The sequence below is a fragment of the Apaloderma vittatum genome, unplaced genomic scaffold (genome assembly GCF_000703405.1).
Source record: "Apaloderma vittatum isolate BGI_N311 unplaced genomic scaffold, ASM70340v1 scaffold2198, whole genome shotgun sequence".
NCBI classification, from domain to species: domain Eukaryota; kingdom Metazoa; phylum Chordata; class Aves; order Trogoniformes; family Trogonidae; genus Apaloderma; species Apaloderma vittatum.
The window spans coordinates 80,826-108,584 of NW_009730058.1; the positions used below are offsets into that span (position 1 = coordinate 80,826).

Below are 27,759 nucleotides of genomic sequence, written 5' to 3' on the forward strand. Positions count from 1 at the left end.
TTGCTGATCTTTCGGCAAAGTTGTAAAGCAAGGAGAAAAGCACCTTTTTAACAAGGACCAAAGACTTTAAAAAAACTTGCTTTTCCCTGTCAAGCCATTCATTCTAAGGAAAGAAGTAGAGGGCCATCATTCTTCCATGAAATCAAGTAACAACCTTTTAATAAGCATCATTAAGTCTTTAGATTGAAATAAGAGGCTATCTACCCTTTTATCCCATATTATATTGCCCAAATTCCTCCTTGCCATCCTCGCTGTGGTTAGATGAAAGCCCCCTGTTTTCATATTGATCACTAAAAGCACTTTCCCCTTGTACGAGTTCACGGCATCTCTTCTAAATGCAGTTCATCTGATCTCTCTTATTTTGGCTGCTGCTTATTCAGGGCTACAAAAACTGTAGTTTCAGGCAGGTCTTGGAACCAAATGATCATGTTTCTTACCTCATTCCAGGGGATAACATTAGAATCTTTGTTTAGGTGGGATTCAGAGTGAAAATAAAGCTCTCTTTGCTTTCCCATGCATGCCCACACACATGCACACACACACATATATATATATACACATCCCTCTTTCTCCAGAAGGGTTATTTGAAGCCAGAACAGTAGACATCTGTGTGTGTTTGTGCCTATCGCTTTTCGGTAACATGCTTTCGAAATGTTAGATGCTGGGGAAGTATAACTGCACTGAAATGTTACCCTAGGTACAACCTAAGCCCTTCGTAGCTGTGGACTGAGTGGTTCTCAGAGTTATTCTTTTTCACTGGCAAAGACAAAGTTGCTGCTTTACAAGGAAATTAAGTGACACAGGCAACAAAGCTATTGGTTTAGGGGTTATCGAGAATTTATTTGTAAACAGGACTTAGCCTGAGTTGTACTGTTTCTCTACAGTCGCTTGTGTGTGACTGTAGATCTTATTTCCACTTGCAATTTTTATGTGCCTGGAATTTTACCAGTGTGAGACTCAATGGAGCGCTTCCACATCTGTTTTCCCTTCTTCTCTTTATCCCTGCCAGACCAGCAGAAAAAAAATCCGTATTCTGTATAGAAGGAAAACCATCCACAATGACAAAAACCAACCTCATATGTCAGATAAATTGAGATCTCAGACCAACACTTTTGGGGACTGTTCCTGGACTAAAGCGAAGTGACAAACACAAACTCACACAGCAGCTGGCAGCTGCAAACAAAAAAAACCCACACAGAAAACTTGTGGGTTTTTGAAATTATTCCACTCTTCCACAATCCTACTCTCACCAGTCTTAGGCAGTGCATGTCTTCATCTTGTTTACAGTTATGTTCTCCACTCTGTCATTCCCCAGCTTCATTTCCTGATGACACAGGCAGCACTTTCTCTCCTGTGTTCTGTGTGTGTAAGTGACTTCCTGCATGTGTGTGATACCTTGGATTGTGATGTCAGTAACTGAGAACACTAACTCTTGGACAGGTTTCACCCTCCCTTCTCTTCCCACAAGATTTAAACGATTGGTTTCATCATACACAACTGAACCGTATGCAAGAATGTGAAATGGCATATTGTTTCCATCCCAGAAAGTTAATTGACCCCCAAGTGATTTCAGTCAAATGGGGAAAAAAAAATGTGCATGTATATATATACAGACACAGTGGGTTTGGTTTTGGAAGGGATAAGAAAAGGAGGAAGGAAGAGAATGATTTCACTTCTGGTGGCTTTTTGAACTCTGAGCCCTGAAATCTCAGGTTTGATGAATGCACTCAATCCACTCATTATGGGAAAGCTGGAACAGGTCTCAGGCTCTCCTGATCATGAAATCGATGCCCTTGGGCATCAGTGTGCACAATGTGTCTTACACCAGCAGGACCAGTCCCTCACTCAGCAAACAGCTCTCTTGTTCCTGCTGGTCTGATCACAGAAACATTGCCTTTCTTAAACAATGTTTGCATTTAGAGAGATAATATCATCCCTGGCTTCCCTAGCCTCCTCTAGGGACACTAACTTTAAAGTACTCCATTGGACCTTCAACATAAGTTGTTTTACTTGAGCTCTTCTTCCCTTTTGGAAAGCTATAGGCTCTTTTTCATGTTTATTCCCTCTACTTGATGCTTTTCTTTCTGTGACATTGCATCCATGCTGTGCTGGCTGATGTATGATAGGAGAAGAGCTGTTACATTTGTACATCAAATCCTATATCCATATTCTTCTCTACACAGTCAAAACATATTTGTAGGCTTTACATCTGATAAAGGTCATCTTCTGAAATGCAGAGGTGCAGAAAAATCTTCCTGAGTCTGAAGACAGATTAGCTGCAGTGATCTTTGCTACAGTTCATTTCTTTTGTAGAAGGAGGAGGCTCAACATATTCTGGACAGTTTCACCATTGCTTAAAAAGAAATGAGAATCGTATGAATACATTGCAGTTGCAGCATGGGAAATTCGAAATAGGAGCAGGGGCAGGTAATGGAAAATTTCACAGGGAGGAGGATTTGAGAAAATAATTTGACAATAGGGTGCAAAGACCTGTATCCTTCTTCCTCTGTCTTCCACCAACACGAAGAAGGAAAGATGCAGAAAACATTTTTCTTTAAGAAGTTCAGATGGGAGACAGAAGTCCAAGTATGTCACTTGCCTGCTAGAGGTAGGATGACATGAAATATGCAGCTGTCAAGCAGGGAGCAGGACTGATCCAGATCCGACAAGTCTAATATACTGAGCGTAACAATCTTGATTCCCTCCTCCCCCATCTCATCAGCAAGTGTTACATCTTATGTGTTTCTGTGGCACTGAACCATAAACAGCTGCATGTCTCCTATAAAATGTTTCCTGGCAGCAGATGCTGTTGGGTGGCAGGTGTGGTCCTGAAGACCTACGCCCAAAGGAAACCTGCTAGGAAGCACATCTCCTTTTGATATGGTTTAGTGGTGGACCTGGCATTGCTGGTATGACAGTTGGACTCAGTGATCTCAAAGGTCTTTTCCAACATAAAAAATTCTATTATCCTATGACTCCTTCTGCTTGAGCTGCTACTTCATTTGACCTTGTGCATTCTCATTGCTCCCCCTTTTTTTCGCAGGCAGTCCTGCTCTGATCCAGGGAAAGAAAATTTTGGGGAGTTCTGTCCTCTTACTATCAAAAAAATCCAAGAGCCAAGGCTGTAGATGCTGTCTTACACCAGGTGGTTGCCCTTAGATCTCTTTGTAAGAGCATCTCACACCCATTTTCGTGATTTATATCTGACTTGGAGACTAAGCCCTATCGAGTCAGTGAATCCTGGCAAATATCTCAAGCACCTGCCTTGCTTCTGGCTGAATGTTGAACAGTGCTATGGTTAGGCTTTTGCGTGGTGTCTTTCAGGCTCTGAAATCTTGGATCTGTCGAGATGATTCTCCTGCAGCTCCACGGGATGCTCCTTTTGTCACTAACCATCTGCCAGTTCCTTTGGCTGTGCAGGTACAAAGCAAGAGTGGCAGTCTGACGTTGTGTCAACGCTGAAAATTCCCCAGTAGCGTGTGTTGTGTGCAAACAAAACGCTTCATTCCAAGTATGGAGCAAATTTTCTAACATTCAGAGAAAAGAGTCCCCAAGCCTCCTGGAGAGAGAGATGAAACAATAATTCTCTTTCTTGCCAATATCAAAAGATCAGATGATAAAGGGAGGAAAAAAATGCCATTTATGATAGGATCAACACATAATTAGACAACAAGCTATATAGATGGGGGTTGATAACATCAAAATCTGTGCATATCAAGTAGCAACACTTGGCTGGCAGGTAGCAATTGTGTGCCAATGCAATGTTGGCATTGGCAAATTGGAGCTGACCCAGCTGGTTCTTTCAGAGTCCCAGGAAATATTAGGGTACTACTTTCTAGCTCTTCATGGAATCATCGTAGAATCATAGATTGGTTTGACTTGGAATGGACCTTAAAGATCATCTAGTTTCAATGCCTGCCATGGGCAAGGACACTTGACCACTAGACCAGATTGCTCAAACCCATCTAACCTTGAACATCTCCAGGGATGAGGCATCTACACACACCTGGGCCAGTGTCTCACTACTCTTATAGTGAAGAACTTCTTCCTATTGCCTATTATAAATCTACCCTGATGGGCTTTAAAACCATTATCCCTTTTCCTATCACTACGTGCCCTTGTAAATAGTCTCTCCCCAGCTTTCCTATAGCCTTCTTTAAGTACTGGAAGGCCACTAAAATGCTGAACAACCCCAATTCTTTCAATCCATCCTCAGAGGAGATGTGTTTGAGTCCTCTGATCATCTTTGTGGCCTTCTTCTGGATCTGCTCCAACAGGTCCGTATCCTTCTAGTATTGGTTCCTCCAGTGAAATGAATCACAAACATTTATTGCCAGCTGAAGTAAAAGTAGGTGAAAGCCACACTTGAAAGAAACATTTTATTTCCACTAAAAGCAAACTTATCAGTGTTTTAATTTCTCCATTCTGATGGAGAGCTAACCAAGATGACAAAGATAACACACAAAACCTGTACTCCAATGTGCCTGGAATAATACATGATGTTTGCATAGTAGCTATGCCTGGTAGGGTGAAAGAGTCCCATTTTGCAAACAAGTTCACTTAACTGCAGGAATTTCTGCAGGTATAATATTAAGCAGTGGCCACTGAACCCATTTTCACATGTCCAGTTGGCAAACACACAAGAAAATTAGCATCAAAGTTTCTCAGGATGGAATTCTTCTTGCCATGGTGAGGAAGTTGGCAACAGTGGCCAATTATGAGAAATCTGGCTTTTTTGTGAGTACATGGAGAACCCAGGGACAGAAACATGGGAATCCACTTGCATGCCTTCACCTTATGGATTCAGAAGCACGGAATATGACAGAAGCTGGAAGAGACCTTGGAGACCATCTGGTTCAACTCATAGTGCTCAAAGTACGGTTAGCAACAACAGCTTTGGGTTGTGTCTGGTTGGGTTTTGAATATCGTCAAGGCTGGAGATGCCACAGCCTCTCTGGGCAGCCTTTTCCAAAGTTTAACCACCATCTCCAGTCCAGAAACCTTACAGGATTCGAATGTTTTCATTTCTTTGCTGTTGATTCCCTGATACAGCAAATGCATATATGTAGGATAAAGATTACTACCTTTATTCAGTAGACCAAAAGTATCTCTTTATATCCTTGATAACCTGTTGGTGAGTGAAGTATCCATAAATAATTGAGCTCTCTCAGCTGAAGCAGGGCAACTCTTGGCCTCAATACGATTCATTTTATTTAATAAAGGATGTTCTGGTGATACTTTCAGGATCAAGAAGAGTTTTGTTAATGCTGGAGGACGGCATTGGTATCATAAGCAATTAATGTGTCTGTTCCTACTAATGATAAATGGGCCTGTCGTCTGTTCACCTGGCATTGAGCCTCCAGCCTTACATAATCATTTGTGGATATACCCAAGGGTTTCGCTAGCTAATATTTCAGCTTTTAGAGGTCATCAGAATTCTTCAGGAAAGATGGATTTGGTAAATAATAGTCTGCAGCAGAAAACTAGAGGTGAAAAGAAAGCAGAGTTCGGGTGATGATAAACTCTGTAAAATGGTCCAAAACCTGTCTGAGAAATAATCTTTTTACTTCTATTTCAATCAAAGTCCAGGGAGAGAAGAAAAGGAAAATGCATCTAAGGAGCACTGGTGGATCCAGGCTGCTTTAGCCTTCATGGGTTAATAGCTCATTTTCAGTGTTTCTGAAATTGCAGGAAGTGGTCTGAGGCCAAGAAGGAATAATGACTCAAGGAGACGTAATTTCTAGGGAGGCAGTGAAGTCCTGCAGTTCTGCTTTGAAGGAAACATAAGCCACAAAATGATAGTCTCTGCAGTTTCAAGGTTAGCAGAAAAACTGGTGGTTAGAGGAGAGAAATCTGAGGAAGGAAGCAGAAAACACGAAACGATCTCTGTGTGTCTGTGTTTGTGCAATATTGTACCATGTAGCCAATGCCTTTTGTCCTTTACTCAGGGCTCTGAGCTTTTACAAGATCATTGCAAGATATGTAGCAGCTTTTCCATTCAGTGTATTTCATGTTAACTAACATGTTAATTCAACATGGAAGCCTTGGGCTCTGGGCTTTGAAATGTTTTAGTCATAACTGTCCTCAGTTAGGCAGTGGACAGATAGGGAGAGGATCTGCTCGTCTTGACCTTCTACCAGATGAGAGGGGTTGACAAGTGCTGGATCAGGCTGCCCAGGGAGGTGGTGGAGTCATTATCCCTGGAAGCATTTGAAAGATGTGTAGATGTGATGCTTAGGGACATGGTTTAGTGGTGGACCTGGCATTGCTAGGTTAACAGTTGGACTCGATAGTCTTGAGGACATTTTCCAACCCCATGCAACGCTACAGGCTTGGGGAAGGGTGGCTGGAAGGCTGTACAGTGGAAAAGGACCTGGATATTCTAATTGACAGCCGGCTGAATATGAGCCAGCAGTGTGCCCAGGTGGCCAAGAAGGCCAACGGCATCCTGGCTTGCATTAGAAATTTTGTGACCAGCAGAAGAAGGGAGGTGATTGTCCCTCTGTACTCAGCACTGGTGAGGCCGCACCTTGAGTATTTTGTTCAGTTTTGGGCACCTCAGTACAGGAGAGATATCGAGGTGTTGGAGCGAGTGCGGAGGAGGGCAGCAAAGCTGGTGAAGGGCCTGGAGAGCAGATTGAGGGAGCTGGGTCTGTTCAGTCTGACGAAGAGGAGGCTGAGGGGGGATCTCATCATGCTCTACAATTACTTGAAAGGACATTGTAGAGAGGTTGGTGCTGGTCTCTTCTCACAGGTAATTAGGGACAGAACCAGGGGGAATGGTTGCAAGTTGCAACAGGGCAGGTTTAGGCTGGACATTAGGAAGAAATTCTTCACAGAAAGAGTGGTCAGACACTGGAACAGACTGCCTAGGGAGGTGGTTGAGTTGCCATTCCTGGATTTATCGCTTAGATGTGGTGTTGGGTGATATGGTCTAGGGGTGAACTTGTAGTGTAGGGTCAATGGTTGGACTTGTTGATTCCCAAGGGTCTTTTCCAACCTGAATTGTTCTATGATTCTATGATTCTATGATTCTATGATTCTATTCTGTGATTCTCTTTATCCTGTGGCAGTGATGGCTGTGCACATCTTGCACCACTGTTGTTGCCACTTCTGAGGGTTTTCCATCAATCAATACACTCACATCTGAGAGTTATGGACCAAATGATCACAAAGACCAAAGCACACCACTACAAATCAATCTCCCTGAATCGACAGAGGCACTAAAGTTAGCTCTAGCCTAAATTTAACCAGAAATTCTCCCTGGAGCCAGTGGAGAGAGTCACTTCTGGAAGGCAATTCAGATCAGGAATCTGACTGCAAGGGCAGCATTAACCTTTATGACTGTTCTCCCTTTGCCAAGAGTCAATGGGATAAACTTGTAGCTGAGCAGGGAAGACTTATACTGGCTAAGAAGTAGACCTGATATCCACAAAATTACCACATTTTGTGCTCTATAACACAGAATTGCCGTATGTCTCCATTTATGGGGATTGGATATGGGGGTTGTGGAGGGAATTGCTTTCCTGGGCAGGTTAATGCAACAAGAGGCAAGCAGCTCCACAGCCCTTAACCTTCTTAAAGCCCATAGTCTCAGTCCTCCTATGCTTTACTCTGTGCTGTGCTTCATTATGGAGTCTTTAAACACCTAAGCTAAAGATAGAGAAAGTAATTTTAAGAGAAAACACAACTTTGGCTCCTTTAGTTGGATTTTCGGAGAAATAACGTTCCTCCTCGGTTAAACTTATTAGATTTTTGTAATTTTGTTTATATAGTATCACAAAGTCCAAGCACTATGGACTAGACACTCAAAATTAATACCCAACTCTAGAATATTTAATAACTCAAGATAAATGAATGTATTTAGAAAAAGGAGTTTTAAACATTACAGCACTTTTGTTCTTTTTATTTTTCTTCCATATATGGAACTCCTCTTTACAATTTAGTAACAAATCCTATCAGTTCTGCTCTTATTTTTAATAATAATATTGCATTACTTGAAGAATTGCAGCTTCAAGATGAAAACATAAGTGAATGCTTGGAGTATATGAAAACACTTTTTAATACCTTGGGTTTGGGTTTGTCTTTAGTTATTTGTTTGGGGTTTTTTTATCATCAAAAGGTATACATACCAATTTTTCTTTGTTTTAATTATGTATGGAATATCTTGCTCTTTGTAAACAAAACACACAGTTATTTAGCATGCAGATTTTAGCTCAGGGATTTGAAGCAGTGTGGTGTGCTAAGACAAACATTCTATTTCCATTCATTTACACACAGAAGTTTGTCAGGACTCGACAGATACTGCTGAATAATCTCAACTTTTCTTTGTGTTGTGATTTTTATTTTCCTTACTGAATTAATATGCTAAACACATTACTGGAGCTGCTGGTGAAGAGAAGATATAGTGTTTCTGACAGATCCTTCACTGCTGTAAATCAGCATAGTGCCACTTACATCAGCAAAGCTACTATTTACCCCAGATGAACATCTCCTCCTTGAGTTCTAATATTAACCCAGTTAAAAATAGGAGATTTATATTTAAACTTCTGCTTCCTGAAGTGACAGTAGGTGGGCCAACTTGCAACATGATCAACATTCAGGGCATTATCTCCACTGGAATCCATTTATGTCAGCTCCTAACAATGAAAACATAATGGCTTTTTGGAATTGCTATTGCTTTAATTTTTACAAAAAAATAAGCAAGAATATTTTTTTTGTAAAAAGAATACTGAGCTCTGGTTCAGAATGCATGCGAGTGCACTAACAGCACTCAACACGAAATCGTAGGCATCTGGGTATACCCCTCATTCCCTGAAGCAATACTTTTGGGTGGTGTATTGGCATTGCCGATGGGGAGTAGCAATGGGGATGGGGGGAGATCTCAGAGCTCTGTTGCCAATGTGTAACTTCTGATTTAGTTCTATAATAAACTTAAGAGACATTGGTGATGCTCAGAGCCATTCGAGATGCCCAAACTTATTTAAGAGACTGCCAGAGAAGATGCAGGATTGGCAGGAAACCCATTTATTTCTGCATGGCACCTGAAGGGCCACTGGGATAACTGGGGCATCTTTAGTGGCACTGGACAGTTTTGTGTGGGCAGATGAGCTGGGCTGTGTCTCAACATCTGCAGCCACCGTTTTGCAAGTTATTTTTTTGATCACACTGATTGTGCCCTATCAGAAGATATTGGCCTTCAGCAAGGTCATGTGCTGGCTCATTTTAATTGCTGTGCCATATATTACACCTGTGAATGTTGTCACTAACCAAGTGACATTAACAAAACATGCCTTGCTGTAAACTTATATATAGATTTAAGTGTCTACAAAATTGAGAGTTGTGTTCAAGTCACTATTAAATATTGAGTGGCTAAAAAAGTGTTCAGGACATTACTAAACTACAATGAAAACTGTCTAAACTATACAGACCATGGGACTGAGACAGTCATTTTTTGATGTGTGTTGATGTATGTTGAAATGATTGGACTTATCCAGGTGCCAGAAAAAGAAGTCTCTCTTCTCTGTTGTTGGGGGTTTTTTTGAGTATAAAATCTACAATATTTTAATGTTATCTTAAAGTAATCAAATATGCTTTGTTACTGGCATTAAGTATGAAATCTGGAAAAAAAAAAGAAAAACAATTGTTGTTAGAAGATTTGTCTCAGGGAAAGTAAAATTTTTCTTTTTCAGATTTAAATATGTGTGCACACTTACTTAGGTCCAATTTTATTCCACTCATCTTGAAGCATCTCACATTTGGTGTACACTTGCTTGTTATCCAGCCTTCGAGACCACATCTAAACTGTGAAGCCACCCATGGATGGTGGCATGCCCTATATATGTTGGGTAGGAACAAGTCTGGAATACCAGAACTCTGTTCTGATTACCCAGGTTCCTGAGGAAATCAAAGCATGGGAAGGCATCTTGGGCATGGCTATCCTGTAGATAGGAAGGAAAATATCCATTTCTCCATATCAGTACAGACACCAACCTGGTGGTGAGATGGCAGCCTGGGGAGAAACTGTTTGTGGTGTAGGCACTTTCAAGGTCAGGCTGGGCAGGCTGTGAGCAACCTGATCTAGTTCAAGATGTCCCTGCTCACTGCAAGGGATTTGGACTTGATGACCTTGAAAGGCCCCTTCCAACCAAAACCATTCTGTGATTCTATGACTCTAGTTAAGTGCTCACAGCTAGGGGGAATCTGGGCCTTTGAATTTAGGAAGGATCCCAGGCAGACAATCGTGACAGCTGCCATGCGAACAACCTTTACGAATCCATGCCAGTCTTTTCTGACACCCAACACCTGGCTCCTTTTCTGTAGTGAGAATGGCTGGACCATTGCAGTGGCGCACTGGTTTTTGTGGATGGTGAACACAAAAAAGGGATTGAGAAGAGACCACCCGAGTTATTCTGATGCATGAGTGCTTTCTGTTCTTAGACAAATGAGGATCTGAGATATGTAAGTACATTATCTTTTTTTTTTACATTTATTTGTGAAAATGAAAGGAAGAGAAAAAACCTTAGTCTATCATGGATGTGGGATTAATACATTTACCATTTTCTTTTGATGTGTGTTCATACTTAAGTGGAGTTGATAAATCAAGCTATTGCTTGTGATATTTTAAAAGATCATTATTTGTCTCTTGATTCCATCCTTGTTTTTCTTCAAAGAAATGAAAAGAGCAAAACCCATGAAATTATATTTGTAGTGTCATTTTAAATTTGCTCTCTAATAAATAGTGATCACTTGTAAAATCCATTTTTTTTCGGTATTGTTAACAAGAGATTTAACCAAAGTGATTGAATCAAGAGAAGAAATGATCCCAGGTTCCTGAAGCTTGAAAAAATGACAATGTCAATGTTAATGTGCTGTTCAGGATGTTCATTTGTAGTATAAGAAACAACCTAAATATAATTTCATGGCATCTTGTGTACTACTTAGCATAATTTATTCTGTACTACAGAGCCTTCATTCTCTGTGTTTCACCAGCATTTCCAACCCATCAATACCTCCCAGCAGTCACTTTTTTATTCTTCTGCACTCCCAGTACAAGCAAAGATAACATTTTCCCAGCAAATACAAACTCTATGTTGACTTCCAATTAGGCAATTTTATGTTGACTTCCAATACTTTTGCTGAATGAAGGTAACCACCACTGATTTTACAGAATCATGTGAATTTACGACTTCTGACTCATCTAATGATGCTGCATAAGATGCCTTTTACAACTGTATTATCCTCCATAAACCATTATTTGTGCTTAACAGATAATATATAGAACGTGCCTGCCACGGAACACCTGCGTTTTGCAAACAAGTGCACATCCCGAATTATTTCAGAGAACGAAGGAAAATCAATAGAAATTTGAAATGTTCTTAGAGTGCTACATATACCAAGGCTTTAACTAGTCATAGATAAAGATTTAGAAACACAATTAATTTTAGTTCTACAACTTCAAGTCAGGGAGTCTACTTCAAAGTACAGAAACAAGTCAACAAGAGCTGTAATGACCTGGCTTGTAAGGACAAGGCTGAGTCCTATGATATTTCTGGTTTTGAAATCCAGCACAGGAGAGTGTCGTTATTCAAATAGGGTTCAAAGTACAGCTTTAAGTTCCAAGGATGTACTGATTCTCCTCTAGTTTTAAACAATAAGCATATGCTTGTACTCTTCTCACAGTCCAGGTTATAATTACATATTTCAGATTATTGTGTTTATATATCATTACTAGATAATTCAGACTAGCCTGAATTCTTGCAGCTTTGGGCAAGTTCTTGAGAATACACATTGTAACAGTGACAGGTAGATTGTTTTCTATACATCTTTATTAAAACAAATGTATTTTAAGGAATGTTTAGATTTCTGACTGTGGCTGACTGATTTGTAGAGACTGTAATAGCAATAATGTCATTAGATCAAGCTCTTTTCTCTTTCGGGGATTCCCAGAGATATTTCAATAAAAGGAAATATAGCCTAGAAGGAAATATAACCTCTACTGTGTTAAAGGGAGAATATAAAGTTTTTCAGGACAAATGAAAAGTGTAGTGAGGCACTAGTAAAATGCTTGAATTTCCTTTCGGAAAACAAATGAAAAGGCTCCATGTGGTAAAGTGGGACGGTTGAATATTTTCTCAGACATATAAATATGCGAAGGATGTTGATGATGCCATGAAATATTTGCGTATCTCCAGATAGGAGCTTTTATATCATAATTCATTCAGGAACCATTAAAATATCTCATTCCTGGAAGAGAAAGCCCTCCTAAGTATCAGGACTTTCTTAAAAACGAGGAATAAAAACTCAGTTGCCACAAATCGTACTTTTTAAGAGACCTATCAACCTAACCTAGACTTTTTGACAGTTATGGAAACAAGCCAAGATTATTTTAAAAGCTCATATTGTGCTGGGGGTAACCATTCCCTTCCAGATGTATTGCATACACCCTGCTATGTGTAGGGTGTGATATACCTATACAATATATCCAGTCAAGAAAAAAAGAAATTAAAAAAGCAACAAAAAACCTCTACATTTATGGAAAAGTGTGCTAATATCTGGGTGTCTATGGATAAAACGTAGTGCAAATACATTGTCCTAGCAGATGAAAGGGAAGGACATAAATGAAGGGTTAGTCCTTTCAGTGGTTCAAAGGCATTAATCAGTGCTACATATCTTCTGGAAAAGACTGAATGGGGGATCCATCTGTCTTGGTTCCCCATGGTTACTATCTGCTTGGAAATCGTATCCACTGTTCCCTCTATGGGGAACCCTGGCAACTGGGGGGCACATGAGTTGTCTGAACCATGCGCCTCTCCACATGTCACCAGGATGGAGATTTACATTTGAAACAGGAATTTGTTTATAACCTTGCAGAAATCCACAAGAGTAATAAATGGTTCTTATCAGTCCGTCTCGCCAGGTTTGAGTTCCTGCAGAAATGTTGCCACATAAGGATCTCCTCTGAGGTGCTCAGATATCAGTGTGATTAGCCTGGCAGACAGACCTCTGTATTGGGGAAGCAAGGTCAGTGCTCCTGGGACAGTAGGAGACATAAAGATTCAATAATAATATCTTATTATTCTATCAAATGATGTCTGCAGAACACTTTAAAATCATTATGTGAAAGACAAAGGATGCTATATAGAGAGAGAGGGGTAAAGGCTGACATTTCTACAGTGCATTTAATTAACAGAATTCCATGCAAGCCTGGCCTTTGGAAGAAAAATAATCTTTGATTGCACACTGGGCACTTTGAGTTTCCATAATAAACACACAGGGAACCCCTGCAAGGCAGCTACTGAATCAAGGCTATTGTTTTGCTGGTGCCACATCCTGAAAAACCCCAAGGTTGAAAGACCTTCTATAGAAGTGAAATTTGTTTTGCACACTACAAGAAGGGGGTTGATGGAGACAAGAAACGGCAGCAGTAATTGATCATTTTTATTAACGGTGCTTCTCAAGCTGTTGGAGCTCTTGACATCATAGCTGAATTTCAATGGGGAAATGGAATATGTCGAGGTAGGAATGTTTTCCCCGAGCCAGTACAGGTACTGATCATGGGAAGCATTGTGGTTCCTTTCATTGAGAAGTGCTCAAATGAGCACTGGTTAGCACATTTTTTATTGGTTCCTACTAATAAATTGTCATTTTCTCTTCTGCCAGCAGTGCCCTAACACACCCAGACTGCAAACTAACAAACGGCAAAATAAAGCCACTTATTGCTCCATGTCAGGGTTCACCCCTATTGCTATGGAAAAGGGACATAGGAGATGATCAGAAATGATATTGTGACCATGCCCTTAGATCACACATTGTATCCCACATGGCTTGTTCTTTCTATGGTCACATTTCAGTTTTGGACCCTTGTCTGCAGCAGAAAATCAAGGGCAATGGTATGGCTCTGTGTGGAGACCACAGGGCTGAGAAATTGCAAAGTAATCTCACATCTCTGTTTTTACAGGGGACTGATAGGTTATATCAGACTATTATGCCCATTTAAACAATGAAATTAATGAGACTGACTGATATTCATAAAGGACGTGGAGATAAATACAATAAAAATACTTCTTAGTAGTTACATGTTTTGATTATTTTCTCCTTAATCATACACTTTTTTCCAGAAAATGGGCCCAGGATGGGAATAGGTGATGTACTTAAACTCTTGCAGCTTCCACTACATAAATTAATTTCCAGCACCCTGTCCTTTAGTGGAAAATATTAAATTGCACTACCTGTTTCATTAGACATGGATCATTTCTACAGTGCATGGTTGGCATTGCTTCATGATAACTGATCAGAAGGATTTGGGAAGGGCATAGAATGCCACAAAACTTGAAGATAAAGCTGATTATGGTTTTAGGGGTGGGACAAAAAAAAACATATTTGGTGATGTACATGGTAATTCTTTCCTCAAATATAAATCTGTTGGGATAACTGCCTTAAGTGGAGTGAGGCACAGAGGTCTCCTAGAAACCAAAAATATCTGTAGAAATTGAATATTTGTAATGGAGTTAACAAGACTGCCACTGTAGTAGCTTCAGGTTTGAAATCACTATTGTTGCCCATCTATGAGAGGATAAATTGTATAACAGGTGAAAAATAGTTAAAAAAATAAAGATTGCCAAAATTCTTTTTTCGGAACTTTTTCGACATGAAGGTGTTTGAACAGATTGGCTAGGGAAGTTGAGTAATCTCTGTCCTCGGTGACTTTCAAATAGTGGGACAAGTTCTTTAACCACCCAATCTAACTGCTTTTGAGTTGGAGGTTTGGCTACAGATCTCCAGAGGTCGTCATCAAACTATTTTGTGATCCTAGGAAGGGAAGCCAACAAAGAAGAAAGATAAAAGAAAAGTCTGGAAAGTGTATCTTTGTCACTGTCCAAAGGCATCTGTTCCAAAGGCATCTCTATAGCTACAGATGTCTTAATGGGACAAGGAGTTTTTCTGTTTATCTACTTCTTAGAGGGAAGGACAAGTCCACCTTCTCTGACAGCCACAACTAACTTTCAGCTAAATGTTAGATGAAGTTTCCTTTCTCCATGTCACTGCTTTTATAGAGGGGATTTAACACTGCCTATTCTACACTAGATATCCACATGCAAAGAAGAGGGATAAGATTCCTTGCTGGAGGCTTTTCCATCCTTGTAACGTCCCTTCATACGTAATGTCATTGCGGTTGCTATACGTGAGCAGTAAAGTGAGCTGTTATCAGCCACTTCAGAATATCCCTGGTAAGGAGGAGGTTAATCCTCCTTATTGCTCATAACAGCAGCACGTTGGATAGCCAAATCCACACTGCCTGAGGGGTCAAAATGTGGGTCAAGTGGCTACTCCCATTCTTGAATTTTCCTGCAGAACGTGCACTGTGATTTGCTTCAACCCAAAGTCAGACTGTCAGCCAACAGAGAGGTCATATCAACAACATTGACATGCTCTTTGGGATCCCCCTACCATCCACTCCCACCTCTCATTCCCACTAATTCCCATCCCTATATCTTTGATTGCTTTTCCTACCTGTGACGCGAATGAGGGAAGTAAATTTTTTTGCTTGACTCCTTGTTTCTGTAGGTAGGAAATCAACAATCTGTGTATCATGAATGAGATTTGAGAAGAAAGCCTCATAATATCCATTATATCTATACTGTCCTCACAGGTAGCTCTGCATTAAGCCAAAATAGCAATTCCAGACTCTTTAATCCTCACGACAGTAGGACTTTTATATTGCATTTTCCTCTCAAGTTTTACTGAACTTGGTTCTAGATAGACAGACGGGTCTTCTCTTGGCCACTGCTCTGAAGAGAACTGCACACGGTGTTGTCTTCTCTGTATCTAGATCTGTGTCATGAATGGTGGCTCCAACTGCTAAGGCCATGTGAGATGCTCCTTGAAAAGTTTTCTTCTGCCTCTCCAAATCTGCTCTTGCTGCAGGAGTCCCAGTTACAGTAGTTTTGGGGTGAAGGGTGTTTGTGGCAAAGGATTGTCTGAGCCACAATCTGCTGCTGTGTCATCTTCCATTGCACTTTGGTGGCCTCCAGCAGATAGGAGTGATTTGAAGCTTCATGCCATTGGAAACAATGAAGGAAGTTGCCATGGGGAGAAGGCTCACCGTGGAGCTTGCAAACTAGCTTTTTTAAGCAGTTTTCTGAGCACTCTTGTGCCCAACCTGTGTGGCCTAGATAGCACAATCCTCAGTGTATCAGCAGATAAAGCAATTATGTATTTTAAGCTGGCCCTTAAAAATCACCGAGCCCTGTGGAAATAACTTTACTCTTTGCATATAATAAGGAGCAACTTTTCCACCTGCCTCTTATCTTCCTGTTGCAGAGGGTGGGAGGGAAAGAAGCCTCCTGCCTTGGGATGGTGAACTCTGCGTTTGGTTCTTGACCTGCAAGACAGAAACAGTTAATTCTTCTGAATGTCTCTTTTCAATAGAGATGACTTTTGAAAACAGAATTTAATGAAATCCAGTGTCCTTTTCATAAAGTATTTGAAGGAAGTCTTGTTTGATAGCACTTATCAATCCAGTCTTTGCTATAGTTACTTTTTTTTTCCATCCCACCCCACATATTTTTTTTAATTGGCATCTGTCTGGAAGGACACAAACAAATCCCAAGCTGGTATCTTAACTAGTATATTGTGGCACTGATCTCTTTCACTCTCTGAATTTCTCTACTAATAAAACAAATAAATTGCAAACTGATCTCTTTCAGCCCTTGTATTTCTCTAGTAATAAAAATAAAGAAATTGCAAAGTCTATCTTAATAGTTGCAAGGGGCACAAGCATGAGAAAAGCTTCAAAAGCATATGTAAAAGAAAATCCTTGAGTATACTAAGTGGATGCTTTTTGTAATCATATTTACCCTATTACTACTAAGTTGTCAAAATATATGCATGATTCTTCAAGCTCTGAAATTGTCAGACAATTAATTTGCCTTTTCTCTAAAATAAATCAAACTTAAGCAGATATCTAACCTTTGGACATTTGATGTTCCCTTTCTGTTAAATAGATATGGTATTATTAGCAGTTCCCAAAGATTTAGTAGAAAGGTTTTGGTTACATGCATGTTATTTTTCAGAAATCAAGCTTAGAACATGTGTAAAAGTCTGCAGTGGTATTTCCTACTGAGCTTCCCATTCATTTCTATTTCACTGTGTTGTGAAATACCAAATTATTTTACATTTTGTACTGCATTTATGGTTTAATTACCTGGTACTTCTTATACTTCATCATATTCAGTTAAGCTCACACTACTACATACCTGGCTTTAGCTGCTTTTTAAAACCATCGATACACAACTTAAATAGAAGTTCCCAAAGATTCAGCTTAAGTACCTCAAGCAGGCTGTTGCAACAATAGGTGAAAATATGTGTATGGCCAAAGGATTGCTGAGCATCTTCTCCAGCAGAGTAATTACTTTGCACGAAACAACCTTCTTACCAGCCTGTGCAGCAGTATCTTTTATTCTGTATCAATAGTCATGTGAGATAGAAGGATTTGCTTTCAATTCAGACATTACCACCTGCCAGATTAATAAACCATATTTATGAAATTATAATAGCTCCCTGAATGTGTTCTTTAACTCAGGAGATTGAACACTGGTATTGAACAGGTGCCTTTCTTCAGGATCTGCATAGTGATAGATGGCACGCTGCTGCCTGTGATATTGATGCACAGGGAGCTGTCTCTTTCACTTGTCTGAAGGATTGGGTGGGCATGCAGAAAGCCTCCGTGTTTCTACTGCAATGTAAAGTTGCGTATCAGAGCATGGATAGTTTGCTGGGAGTTTCTAAAGTTCAGAAATTCATGTTTCCTCTTCTCTTTGTTCATCAGTGGAGATGTGAATCATACACTCACAGAATGTTTTGAGATTGGAAGGGGACTTCACAGGTGAACTAGTCCAATCCCTGGGTCATGGGCAGGGACATTTTCAACTAGGTCAGGCTGCTGAGACCCCCATCCAAACCGACCTTGAGTGTTTCCAGGGATGGGTCTTCCACCACCTCTCTGGGCAACTGGTGCCAGTGTCTCACCACCCTCACTGAAAAAAAATGTCTTCCTTATATGTAGTTTGAACCTAGTCTCCTCTGGTTTAAAACTATCACCCCTTGTCCCATCACAATAGTTCATGTTTAAAAGATTGTTTTCATCTTTCTTATAGACCTTTATTAATTCCTGAAAGGCCGCTGTAAGGTCTCCCCAGAGCCTTCTCTTCTCCAGGCTGAACAACCCCAACTCTCTCAGCCAGTCCTCATAGGAGAGATGTTCCAGCCCTCTGATCATTTCTGTGGCCTCCTCTGGACCTGCTCCAACAGGTCCACGTCTTTCCTGTGCTGAGAATCTTCAGAAAGTCTTTAAAAAAACACACAAGTGCGCATAGATCAAGAACACAGGGAAGTTTAAAATTTCATCAGGTTTAAGCATGAGAGGGAATGATGAACAAGGGGAGTAGCTAGTAGGTCGAGAGATGTCCTCCTGCCGCTCTACTTCTACTCTGCCCTGGTGAGGCCACATCTGGAATGTTGTGTCCAGTTCTGGGCCCTTCAGCTCAAGAGAGACAGGGAACTGCTGGAGAAAGTCCAGCACAGAGCCACGAAGACGATGAAGGGAGTGGAACATCTCCCTGATGAGGAAACGCTGAAGTTGCTGGGAGTAGATATTAGATAGCCTGGAGTAGAGGAAGTTGAGGGGTGACCTCGTAAATGTTTATAAATATGTCAAGAGGGGATGTCAGGAGGACGATGCCAGGCTCTTCTCAGTGATTTCTGATGACAGGACAAGGGGCAATGGGTTCAAGCTGGTGGTGTTCAAGGCCAGGTTGCATGGAGCCTTGAGTAGCCTGATCTAGTTGAGAGGCATCCCTGCCCATGACAGGGAGGTTGGACTAGATGATCTCTAAGGTCCCTTCCGGCCTATGCCATTCTATAATTCTGTCATTCTGCGGAACACAGGAGGTTCCACAAGAATATTGGGAAATACTTTTTCACTGGAGGGTGACAGAGCACTGGCACAGGCTGCCCAGGGAGGTTGTGGAGTACAGGGAGTTGTGATACTTTTAAATGGCTTTAGTTGAAAACTAAACTGTGTAAGTAGAGTTACATGGGTAACCAGCTGCCCTCAAAACACGCCATGGTACACAGGTAAAGAAATGTAGTCTGGGATTGTAAAAGCCTGAAACAACGGTTCTGCATGATGCAGGAAAGCAATGATGGGAATACACAGCCCTGGCATCTCACCAGGGAGCTTCAGTGCCACATCAATTTCATACTAATTTAAAACCACAGCTGTCTAATTGTTTTAGGAAAAAAATATAAAAATAGTGCTAGGTCTTTCAGGATTCAGGAGGAAGATTTGGGCTGCAGTGGAACACCACTGTCTCTGGAGGTCTCATAGGCAACCCCCCAAGGGACTGAGGTGCTTTTAGCAACATCTCTTTCGTCATGGAAATACATAGAGCCGCGTGCCTTTTCTGCGGTTGTAAAGGAGAGCACTGCATAACTATGCCTAAAGGACAGAGTGGCCTTGAGATTTGATTGGTTGCAAACCACCACAAATCTGAATCTGAATTAGTCTTTAATTGCATCAAACCACTGCCTGGCCAGGCCTATCAGCAGGTTTGTTTTTATTTCATCAAGCTTCATACGTTAGTACTGCTGACAGGCAGGGAACGAAGTGAAAGGCACCAGAACCCCAGCACTGCTGGCCACCAGCGAATGAAGAAGGGAGACCTACAAGAGCTGAATTTGTGAAGTAAAAGATGAAAAAAATACATTTGAGCTAGAGGAACAGCACAAAAAAGCCAGGTCGGAGAAGGCAGTGACCAAACAGAAGGAAACAGCAAGGAGAGCAAGGCCAGAGCTGAAATGGGAGAGATCACAAGGAGATGATAGATGCTGTGAGAACCTGGTTGTGGGGCCAACAGAAAAGAGTTGCTGAACTTCTTCCCACATGGTGCAGCTGCTTTTTAATTCATAAATACAAGGATTATGCCAAAACAGAGCAACGCAACACCCACTTTCACCTTCTGTGTAACAGGATCTCATTGGTTGGTAGTTCACGTCATTGACCTTTCCTTCCCGCCACTGTCTAATCACCTCTCTATGGAGTCAATTTCTTGCTCCTTCAAGTTGCCCACAGGCTTTCATTGAGGAAGATGTGGAACCAGTACAGCAGATCTGTACTGGTTCAAAAACTGATCCCTGAGGCAGTATTATTAATGCTGAGGGAGAGGTGCGCAGGCTGAGGGCTCCCTTGTTGAGGCACATGCATGTAGCTGGGACACTCGTGCTTTCTCTTTCTGCCTCTTCATTCTTGAGTAAGAGCAATTTTGTTGGCCTTCTCTAACTTTCTGGTTTACATGTGTACTAAAAAACAACAGGCCAGCACAAAAAGAGAATACCAACAAATCAGATGCTGCTCCTTCACAGAGCAGATCCAAGCAGGCTTTTTTACTTGATCTTGTTATTCCAGTCAACACCTTCATTTCACATTGACAAATCAGTTCTCAAAGGTGGGCTGGTCTGGACAATCATGAAAATTAGGGTGAATGGGGTTGTTGCTTGACTTAAAGAGCTGTTTGATGGGATACGCTAAAACTCTGTAACTCAGCAACCTTGTACTCGAGATCTAAATCTTAATTTCACAGATTGGCTTCTTTTTTGTTTCAGTAGAAAAGCTTGTATACAACAAGATTTGCCCTAAAGATTCAATAGATCACCTATGAATACAATCTTATGTCAAGTCTGCCAATTCCTTAAAAAGTTGTTTCCCTTTAGTTTTTCCTTTGTTGTTATGAATCATCTGTCCTAGAACCTGTACGTAAAATAATTTTGAATCATTGCATTCACTCAGTTAGACCACAAGATGTATCTCTGCAAGAACACTCCACTTTTTCTGCACTTGCAAAAACCTAGGTGACAAAACAAGCACCAAGAATTTTGCTAGATGGATTGCAGAGAAGAAATTTAGCTTTAAAAAGGCAAGTAAAATTAAACTTACAGCTCTGGGAAGAATGCCAAATTTTAGTATTAATAATAATTCCATTGTTTTTAATTCACTTATAATTACATAAGTTGATTTTTCTTTATTGCTGTTAATTGACAAATATTTAATTGATTTAGCAATTCACTAATGTTCTCAATGACAAAATATTTAAAAGGAGGCGCAGTGTAAAGAATGGCTTAAAGGGATTTTGAAGTTATGGTTTGGGTTTTTTTACATTGTAGTTCCTGAATGCCAACCAGCACATACAATATACGAAAATCCCTTGTTTTTAGATAAGCTATGTCTTGAAAAATAACTAAAGGTTAATTATTGTTTCTATCCCAACTATAGTAAGTCATAAGCAATATACTAAAATAAAAAACCTGTATTAAAATAAAAAAATCACTCCAAGTGATCCAGACAATTAGATCAGCAACCTAATCTAATGGTTTCATAATTTCAGAGATTTTTGAGGTCACAGAAACCATTAGGTCTTCCCCTTTGACCTCCCATTTAACGAGGGTGGTGGAATTTCACTCATTCCCGGTGGTGGAATTTCACTCATTCCCAGTCGGAGCCTAGCAACTTCTGTGGGGACAACTCTTATCTTGCAGAGACGATCGAGCACATTCAGAGATAGGGATCCCCCCATGCCTATCGCAACTGTCCATAAGTGGTTAAGCACTGTTAAGCATCTATACCTTTTTTTCTGGTCTGAATTTGTTTACTTTTACCTTTTGATCCTTGGTTTGAGCCTTTCAAGATGAAATAGAGCATGCTCCAGTGCCTGTTGCCTCCTCTTGGATTTACTTGTGCACCCAAATAATTTCTTCTCTTCACTGTCTTGCCCAGTTCTTTTACTTTTCATTGCTTTTCATTTACATGGGACAGGAGAAGTTAATTGATCAATTCCTCTATTGATTTCAGTCTGCTGCTCATTTTCTAGCACAACAATGCCTAGCAAATTCTGAGGACTTTATTTTTTTTAGCATTTTTCTTTTTTTCTAACATGGGAAAGTCATTTGAGTTTCAACCAGCCCTAATCTTTCCTTTACTAACAGCTGCTATTTAATTTTGAACTCCTGGACAATACCTCTATAAAGTTAAAATGAGACCCTTCATCATGACACAGTCACAAACAAAAGCCTGTCATTTAAGAAAATATAAATTTATGGGTCACCTGCTTTGCTCCTACAACTGCTGATAACAAGCAGATGGGAAGAAGCTTGCTTTAGCCAACTTTTACCTTCAGCCCAAGTGTTTCCTATTACTGTCCAGCTACTGATCCTATGTGAAAAGAATTCTTTTCTGGTGTTTCTGTGTTAGAACCACAAGAGCCATGATTTAATAGATGTGCTTATACGTTGCACATTATACATTACACGTTATACGTGCACATTATACGTTACAGGCATATTTTCGACGATTTCAAAGCCACATCTTGATAGTTTCATTTTTTTTAAGAGATGTCTTTAATAACTGTTTCTTGCTGACTTAAGAAATGAGAGAGGAAAGTGTAACTTCAAAGTGCTGGCAAAATAATATGAATTATCCAAATGTACTTGTAAAGTTGTTCCCAGCTACAGTAGTAGTAACTCGAGACTGATAGTTGATTTCCCCTTTTCTCAACTGTTTCCAATTTAAACTGGTATCTTTTGGAGTTGCTCCACACTATTTTGCTACTCTAGAACAAACCAGTTCTTTCAACTCTGTTTTTTAAAGAAAATTGGAAACAAAATATGAAAGAATACACAATACCCACTAATTACTACAGTAAGTAGGTATGATACTTCTGGTTCTTTGAGAGCTAAAAAACATAATCAGCATAAGTGGAATTAAAGGGATTTATAAAAATTTGAATCAGAACATCAAGACCTATCCATCTTCCAGTACCGGGTTGAAAATCTACCTTTAACTTTATGTATAAGCTATTATAGGCAGATGCATTTTCCTTCTATGCAATATAGCAAAATAAGAGAAAGTAATAAAATATATTAATATTTAAATAGTTAATCATACATTATTAATAGCATTATAAGTGGAATTAATTAATTAAGACCCTTGCATACCTTTCCATATCTCCTATGTTGCTGTCCAGACTGAACATGCAACCTTATATACCATTGGCCTTTGACCAGTTGCTTAATTATTATTAATTATTATTCTAACTGCTGGCACTCAGACCACTAAATTTTCCCCTTCCAGCACTGCCATCAGAGTTGCAAAATTTTCAACTATTGCTGATCAACTTATGGACTCTTGTAGGTTTTTTTCTTTTCTTCTTCTTTTTCTCCCTTGGGCATTAAATTTACCCTCCTTGTACATTTTCCTGCTGTTGATCTTTCCTGCTTCTTGACCTACAGCAGCAAGAATGGATAGGGTAGGAAAGATTTCTAGACCTGAGGACACTAAAGCCCAGGCTCAGATTATCTGCAGTGGTTGTGGAGTTTCCATCATTATGAGAGCAAGTTAAACAAACATCTGTCAGGCGTGACCTCCTGGTAGTTAAGCCTGCCTGAGGGCAAGGGGATGGACTGAATGACCTCTGAGTTCTTTTGTGGTCCTGAGTTTCTATGAGGGGAGTAAAACAGACTGAGTGCACCCACATGTATGGTTATGACCTTGTCTGTGCAGATACTCAAGCGTCTTGTGCTTCTGTAGAAGCTCATGGAACATCCTGATCCTGGCTAAAATATGGCGCGTGTCTGACTCATCATGGAAGTATATTTATCTTGAAAAAACAGGGCCAAACAATGATTTTAAGTGATCTTCTGAGGTGTTTCAACAGATTTATTTTTCTTCTTGGTCATATGCAGTAGAATTCATAAAGAGAAATGGTTTTCTGGCATTCAGACTGGTGGGCTACAAATAGAAACACACCAATCTCCTCGCAGTGTTGTAAGTACTCTAAAAGATGTGCTTCTTTTCATGGTGAAAGGTGTATGATCCTATGCAGAAAAGAGGATGCTGTTAGAGCTTTTGGGCTAGCAAATGTTTTGTGCATTCAAACCATTCCCCTTCCTTTCTTCAAAATCATCTGATCCTGTTGCCTGACAAGAGAATTTGTGGGTTCCTCATCTTTACACAATCCATGAGAAGTCATACCCTGATAGGTAACAAAAATAAAGTCACAGCACGTTCTTTATTGCAAAGTGGCTTTAACCTTATTGTCCCCTTTTGCTGCTTCAATCTGCTGCCCTATGAGAAAGTTTAATGAAGAGACCAAAGAAAAGTTAAAGCTCAACTCCCTGTCCCTGGGGTCTCACAGCAGAGGCAGATGTTGTGTTATGCAGGGGCAGTGTGCTCCTCAGTAATATTATCCCAGGAATTATCTTAGAAATATTGACCTGTGAATAATAGCCAGACCCCAGGGTTAGCCTAGCAGTAATTATCTCCTAGACATTTTCACTAGCCGTATCCTTTCAGGTCAAGAGGCAAGCGTAAGGACTTATATCCATGCTTCACAGCAAATTATCATTCAACTACAGTGACTTTTCAGCGCCACCAAATGTAAATTGAATTGTCCTTTCACTATGGTATTTATTTGTATTAATTCCAGGGAATTAAAAATGCAAGAAGCATAAGCAGACCAGACTGTAAGCAGAGTCTGGGACTGTAATGAAATACTTTAGAAGTTTCCCATCCAAGCAGTTTTGGCACTATCTGTGATTCACAGATATAGGTTATATTCGATGTTAGCCATTCTTCAGTAAGCCAATTCATACGAAAGGAGTCACCCCAGTACAAGCACCCTCTTGCACAGAGAGGATATACTAGGAGCACAAGACAGTCATGCTGCAGCATCTCATGAGCTGTATTAGCTTGGCTCTATCCTAAGACGCGTTCCTAGGCTGGGGTTAACCCCAGCTGGAGGGGGCTAATATTAGTAGTTTCTTTCCATCAATAAAAAAAGGATTTGAGGGTGGCAAACTCACGTGAAGGTGTACTCGACACTCAAAGTTTAGCAAGTGATGAATCCTACCCTATGCACGGAGTAGCTCATGGTGAGTGTCTCCTTGAGTACCCCTGCCCTGCCCTCTCTTTTTGCCAAAACTTGCTTGGTTAAACCCTGATTGTAAGTCAACTCTTGGAGTCAGAGCCCTGATGTGATGAGGTACCACAGCTCAGTCTGCTGGGAATGTGTATGCAGAGCTCAGGGAAAAAGAGTTATGTGTTTGAATAAGAGCCTTGGGGTAGCTCCTTTTCTGTGAGAGAAAACATTTTCCTGTTACAATACTCAGGCAATAGGGAACTGTACCTGGTTAACAGCTTTGGGATAACATAACTTCTTTTATTCCATTGAGGTCATCAGCTCAAAAGGGTATTGAAATGAATCCTTAAATGAGCACAATCTACTTCAGATCATAATTTGCAGGTATCTTTCTTAATCTGACTTACTGCAGGAACGCCTTAGACCATGGAGAGGGAATTCACTTGAAAATGCACTTGACTTGTTGTTAGTTATTGATATTCTGTGTTTGATTTTGATTTTGCATGAGGCTTAGCCTGCATGGGGAAAAATCAATAAAATCTGTTTCAGTTTTGTTTATAGTCTGTTTCTCCCTCTGGCTGCCGAAACAGCAGTGGTTAGATTTCAGGGTCTATTCTGGGACACAGATGTCTAAAACCAAGAGGGTTTAATTTGATTGTTTCGTTGTGGTTTTTTTTTATTATTTTTCATCCTGGATTTTATAGAATTTTTGTTCTGAGGTAATATGAAAGAGATTTCTTAACAAAATGCAAATTTTGTTCGGAAAAGAAGATGACAATGTACACAGAAAAACATCCTGGATTAGGTGCATCTGATCAAATGTAAATATTCACAGCTGAGATAGTCACCACAGACTATTTTTTCAGTCAGTGGAAAAGGAGCAGCCACATCCAGGATGCAATCATTTCTTTGTAAAAGACACACCTAAAATAAGACTATGTAATACATGTCCTAAAATTGTCTACTTCACTCTGCAGACTAAAAAAAGAAGTCCAGGGTGACAAATTTTGATGGACATTGGAGATGATAAAAGTTGTATAAGATTCCTTACTATCTGCATAGATTCTGTCACTCATGTTGCACTCCACTGTGCAGAAAAGACATTATTCCTTGGATGAGAAACCAGGCCTGCAGATTATTCTTACTCTTCTAACTACTTGGCTACAAAGTGATAATCCCATTCTTGCAGTGAGCTTGGCTGCCTTGCATTTTTGCCTGCAAAGGTGAAAAACTTCAACAAGAAAGAAATAGAGCATTCTCTGATAAACAGCCTTTAACCTGGTTCTGATATCACTCAATAGTGAAGAGATTAGGTCCTGTGTTAGAAGAAACATTTTCTCACCTCTACTTGCAGAAGCAAGTTTTGAACCTAATCTCCTGTTTCTTTTTGTGAAAGTTCAGGTCAATATGTTAGTGCATAAAAGAGTGGGGAACTGGGAAATGCACCACTGTCCATGTCTTGGAAGAAGAGAGAGTTGCTGAAAAGTTAGAGATTCTCAGAATGAGAAGGATTGGCCAACCTATGAACCTCACCTTGAAATGAATCAAATCATTTCAGTTCTTGAGTCATGATGTGGGCAGAGTCTAAGTGACGTACTCTATTTAGTGACATCCTCTGCTCCCTTTCTGGAGATGACTGGGACTCTAAATTTTGCTCACAAACTCAAAAGGTAGCAAAGAAAAAAATATAAATACAGTTTTTAGTGGACTTTTAGACATGACACAGAGGTCCTTGCTGCAGAGGAAAATCCATGGGAGGTCGCAGAAGAGTAAAGGTTGAAAATGACTGTTGCAGAGGAAGTGTAAGGAGACAGCTCTCTTTCTGTAGGTTCATCTTTTCTCTGCCACAAGAGAGACAGGATGGTTTTGCAGTGAGTCTGCATGAGTCTCAGTTCCTTGCTGCTGCTCATGGTATGTCCTAATCTCATGGTTAAGTGGTCATATAAATGGAATTGGGTATAATATTTTTGAGTAGTCTATGGTCAATGGCTCAATGTTCACATGGAGACCAATGACAAGCGGTGTTCCTCAGGGGTCTGTTCTGGGTCCAGTGCTGTTCAACATCTTTGTCAGCAACATGGACGACGGCATTGAGTGCACCCTCAGTAAGTCTGCTGACAATACCAAGCTGTGTGGTGCCGTGGACTCACTTGAGGGAAGAGATGCCGTCCAGAGGGACCTTGACAGGCTTGAGAAATGGGCCAGTGCAAACTGCATGAGCTTCAGCAAGTCAAAATGCAAGGTCCTGCACCTGGGCCGAGCTAATCTCAGGCACAGATACAAACTGGGCACAGAGTGGGTTGAGAGTAGCCCTGAAGAGAAGGATTTGGCGATTTTGATAGATGAGAAGCTCAACATGAGCCAGCAGGGCGCTCATGCAGCCCAGAAGGCCAACCACATCCTGTGATGTATCAAGAGAAGCTTAGCCAGCAGGTCAGGAGAGGTGATTCTCCCTCTTTACTCTGCTCTTGTGAGACCCCACCTTGAATACTGCATTCAGTTCTGGTGCCCCCACCATAAGAGGGACATGGATCTGTTGAAGCGTGTTCAGAGGAGGCCACACAAAGATGATCCAGGGGCTGGAGCACCTCTGCTACGAGGACAGGCTGCGGGGGCTGGGATTGTTCAGTCTTGAAAAAAACAGACTTCAGGGGGATCTAATAGCTGCCTTCAAGGAACCTACAGGGAGGCTGGGGAGGGACTTTTTACAAGAGTGTCCACTGATAGGACAAGGGGAAATGGGTTTAAGTTGAAGGAGAATAGATTTAGACTAGATTTTAGGAAGAAA

The 27,759-nt window shown here is 40.5% G+C and overlaps 1 long non-coding RNA gene across 1 annotated transcript in view; it reads left to right on the plus strand.

Annotated features, from left to right (window-relative positions):
- Window positions 1–27,759, plus strand: part of LOC104277858 — a 201,623-nt gene that overhangs the window by 80,825 nt on the left and 93,039 nt on the right. The window contains exon 2 of the long non-coding RNA XR_717851.1: window positions 10,324–10,461. This is a non-coding gene — a long non-coding RNA (uncharacterized LOC104277858). The remainder of the gene's footprint in view (window positions 1–10,323; window positions 10,462–27,759) is intronic.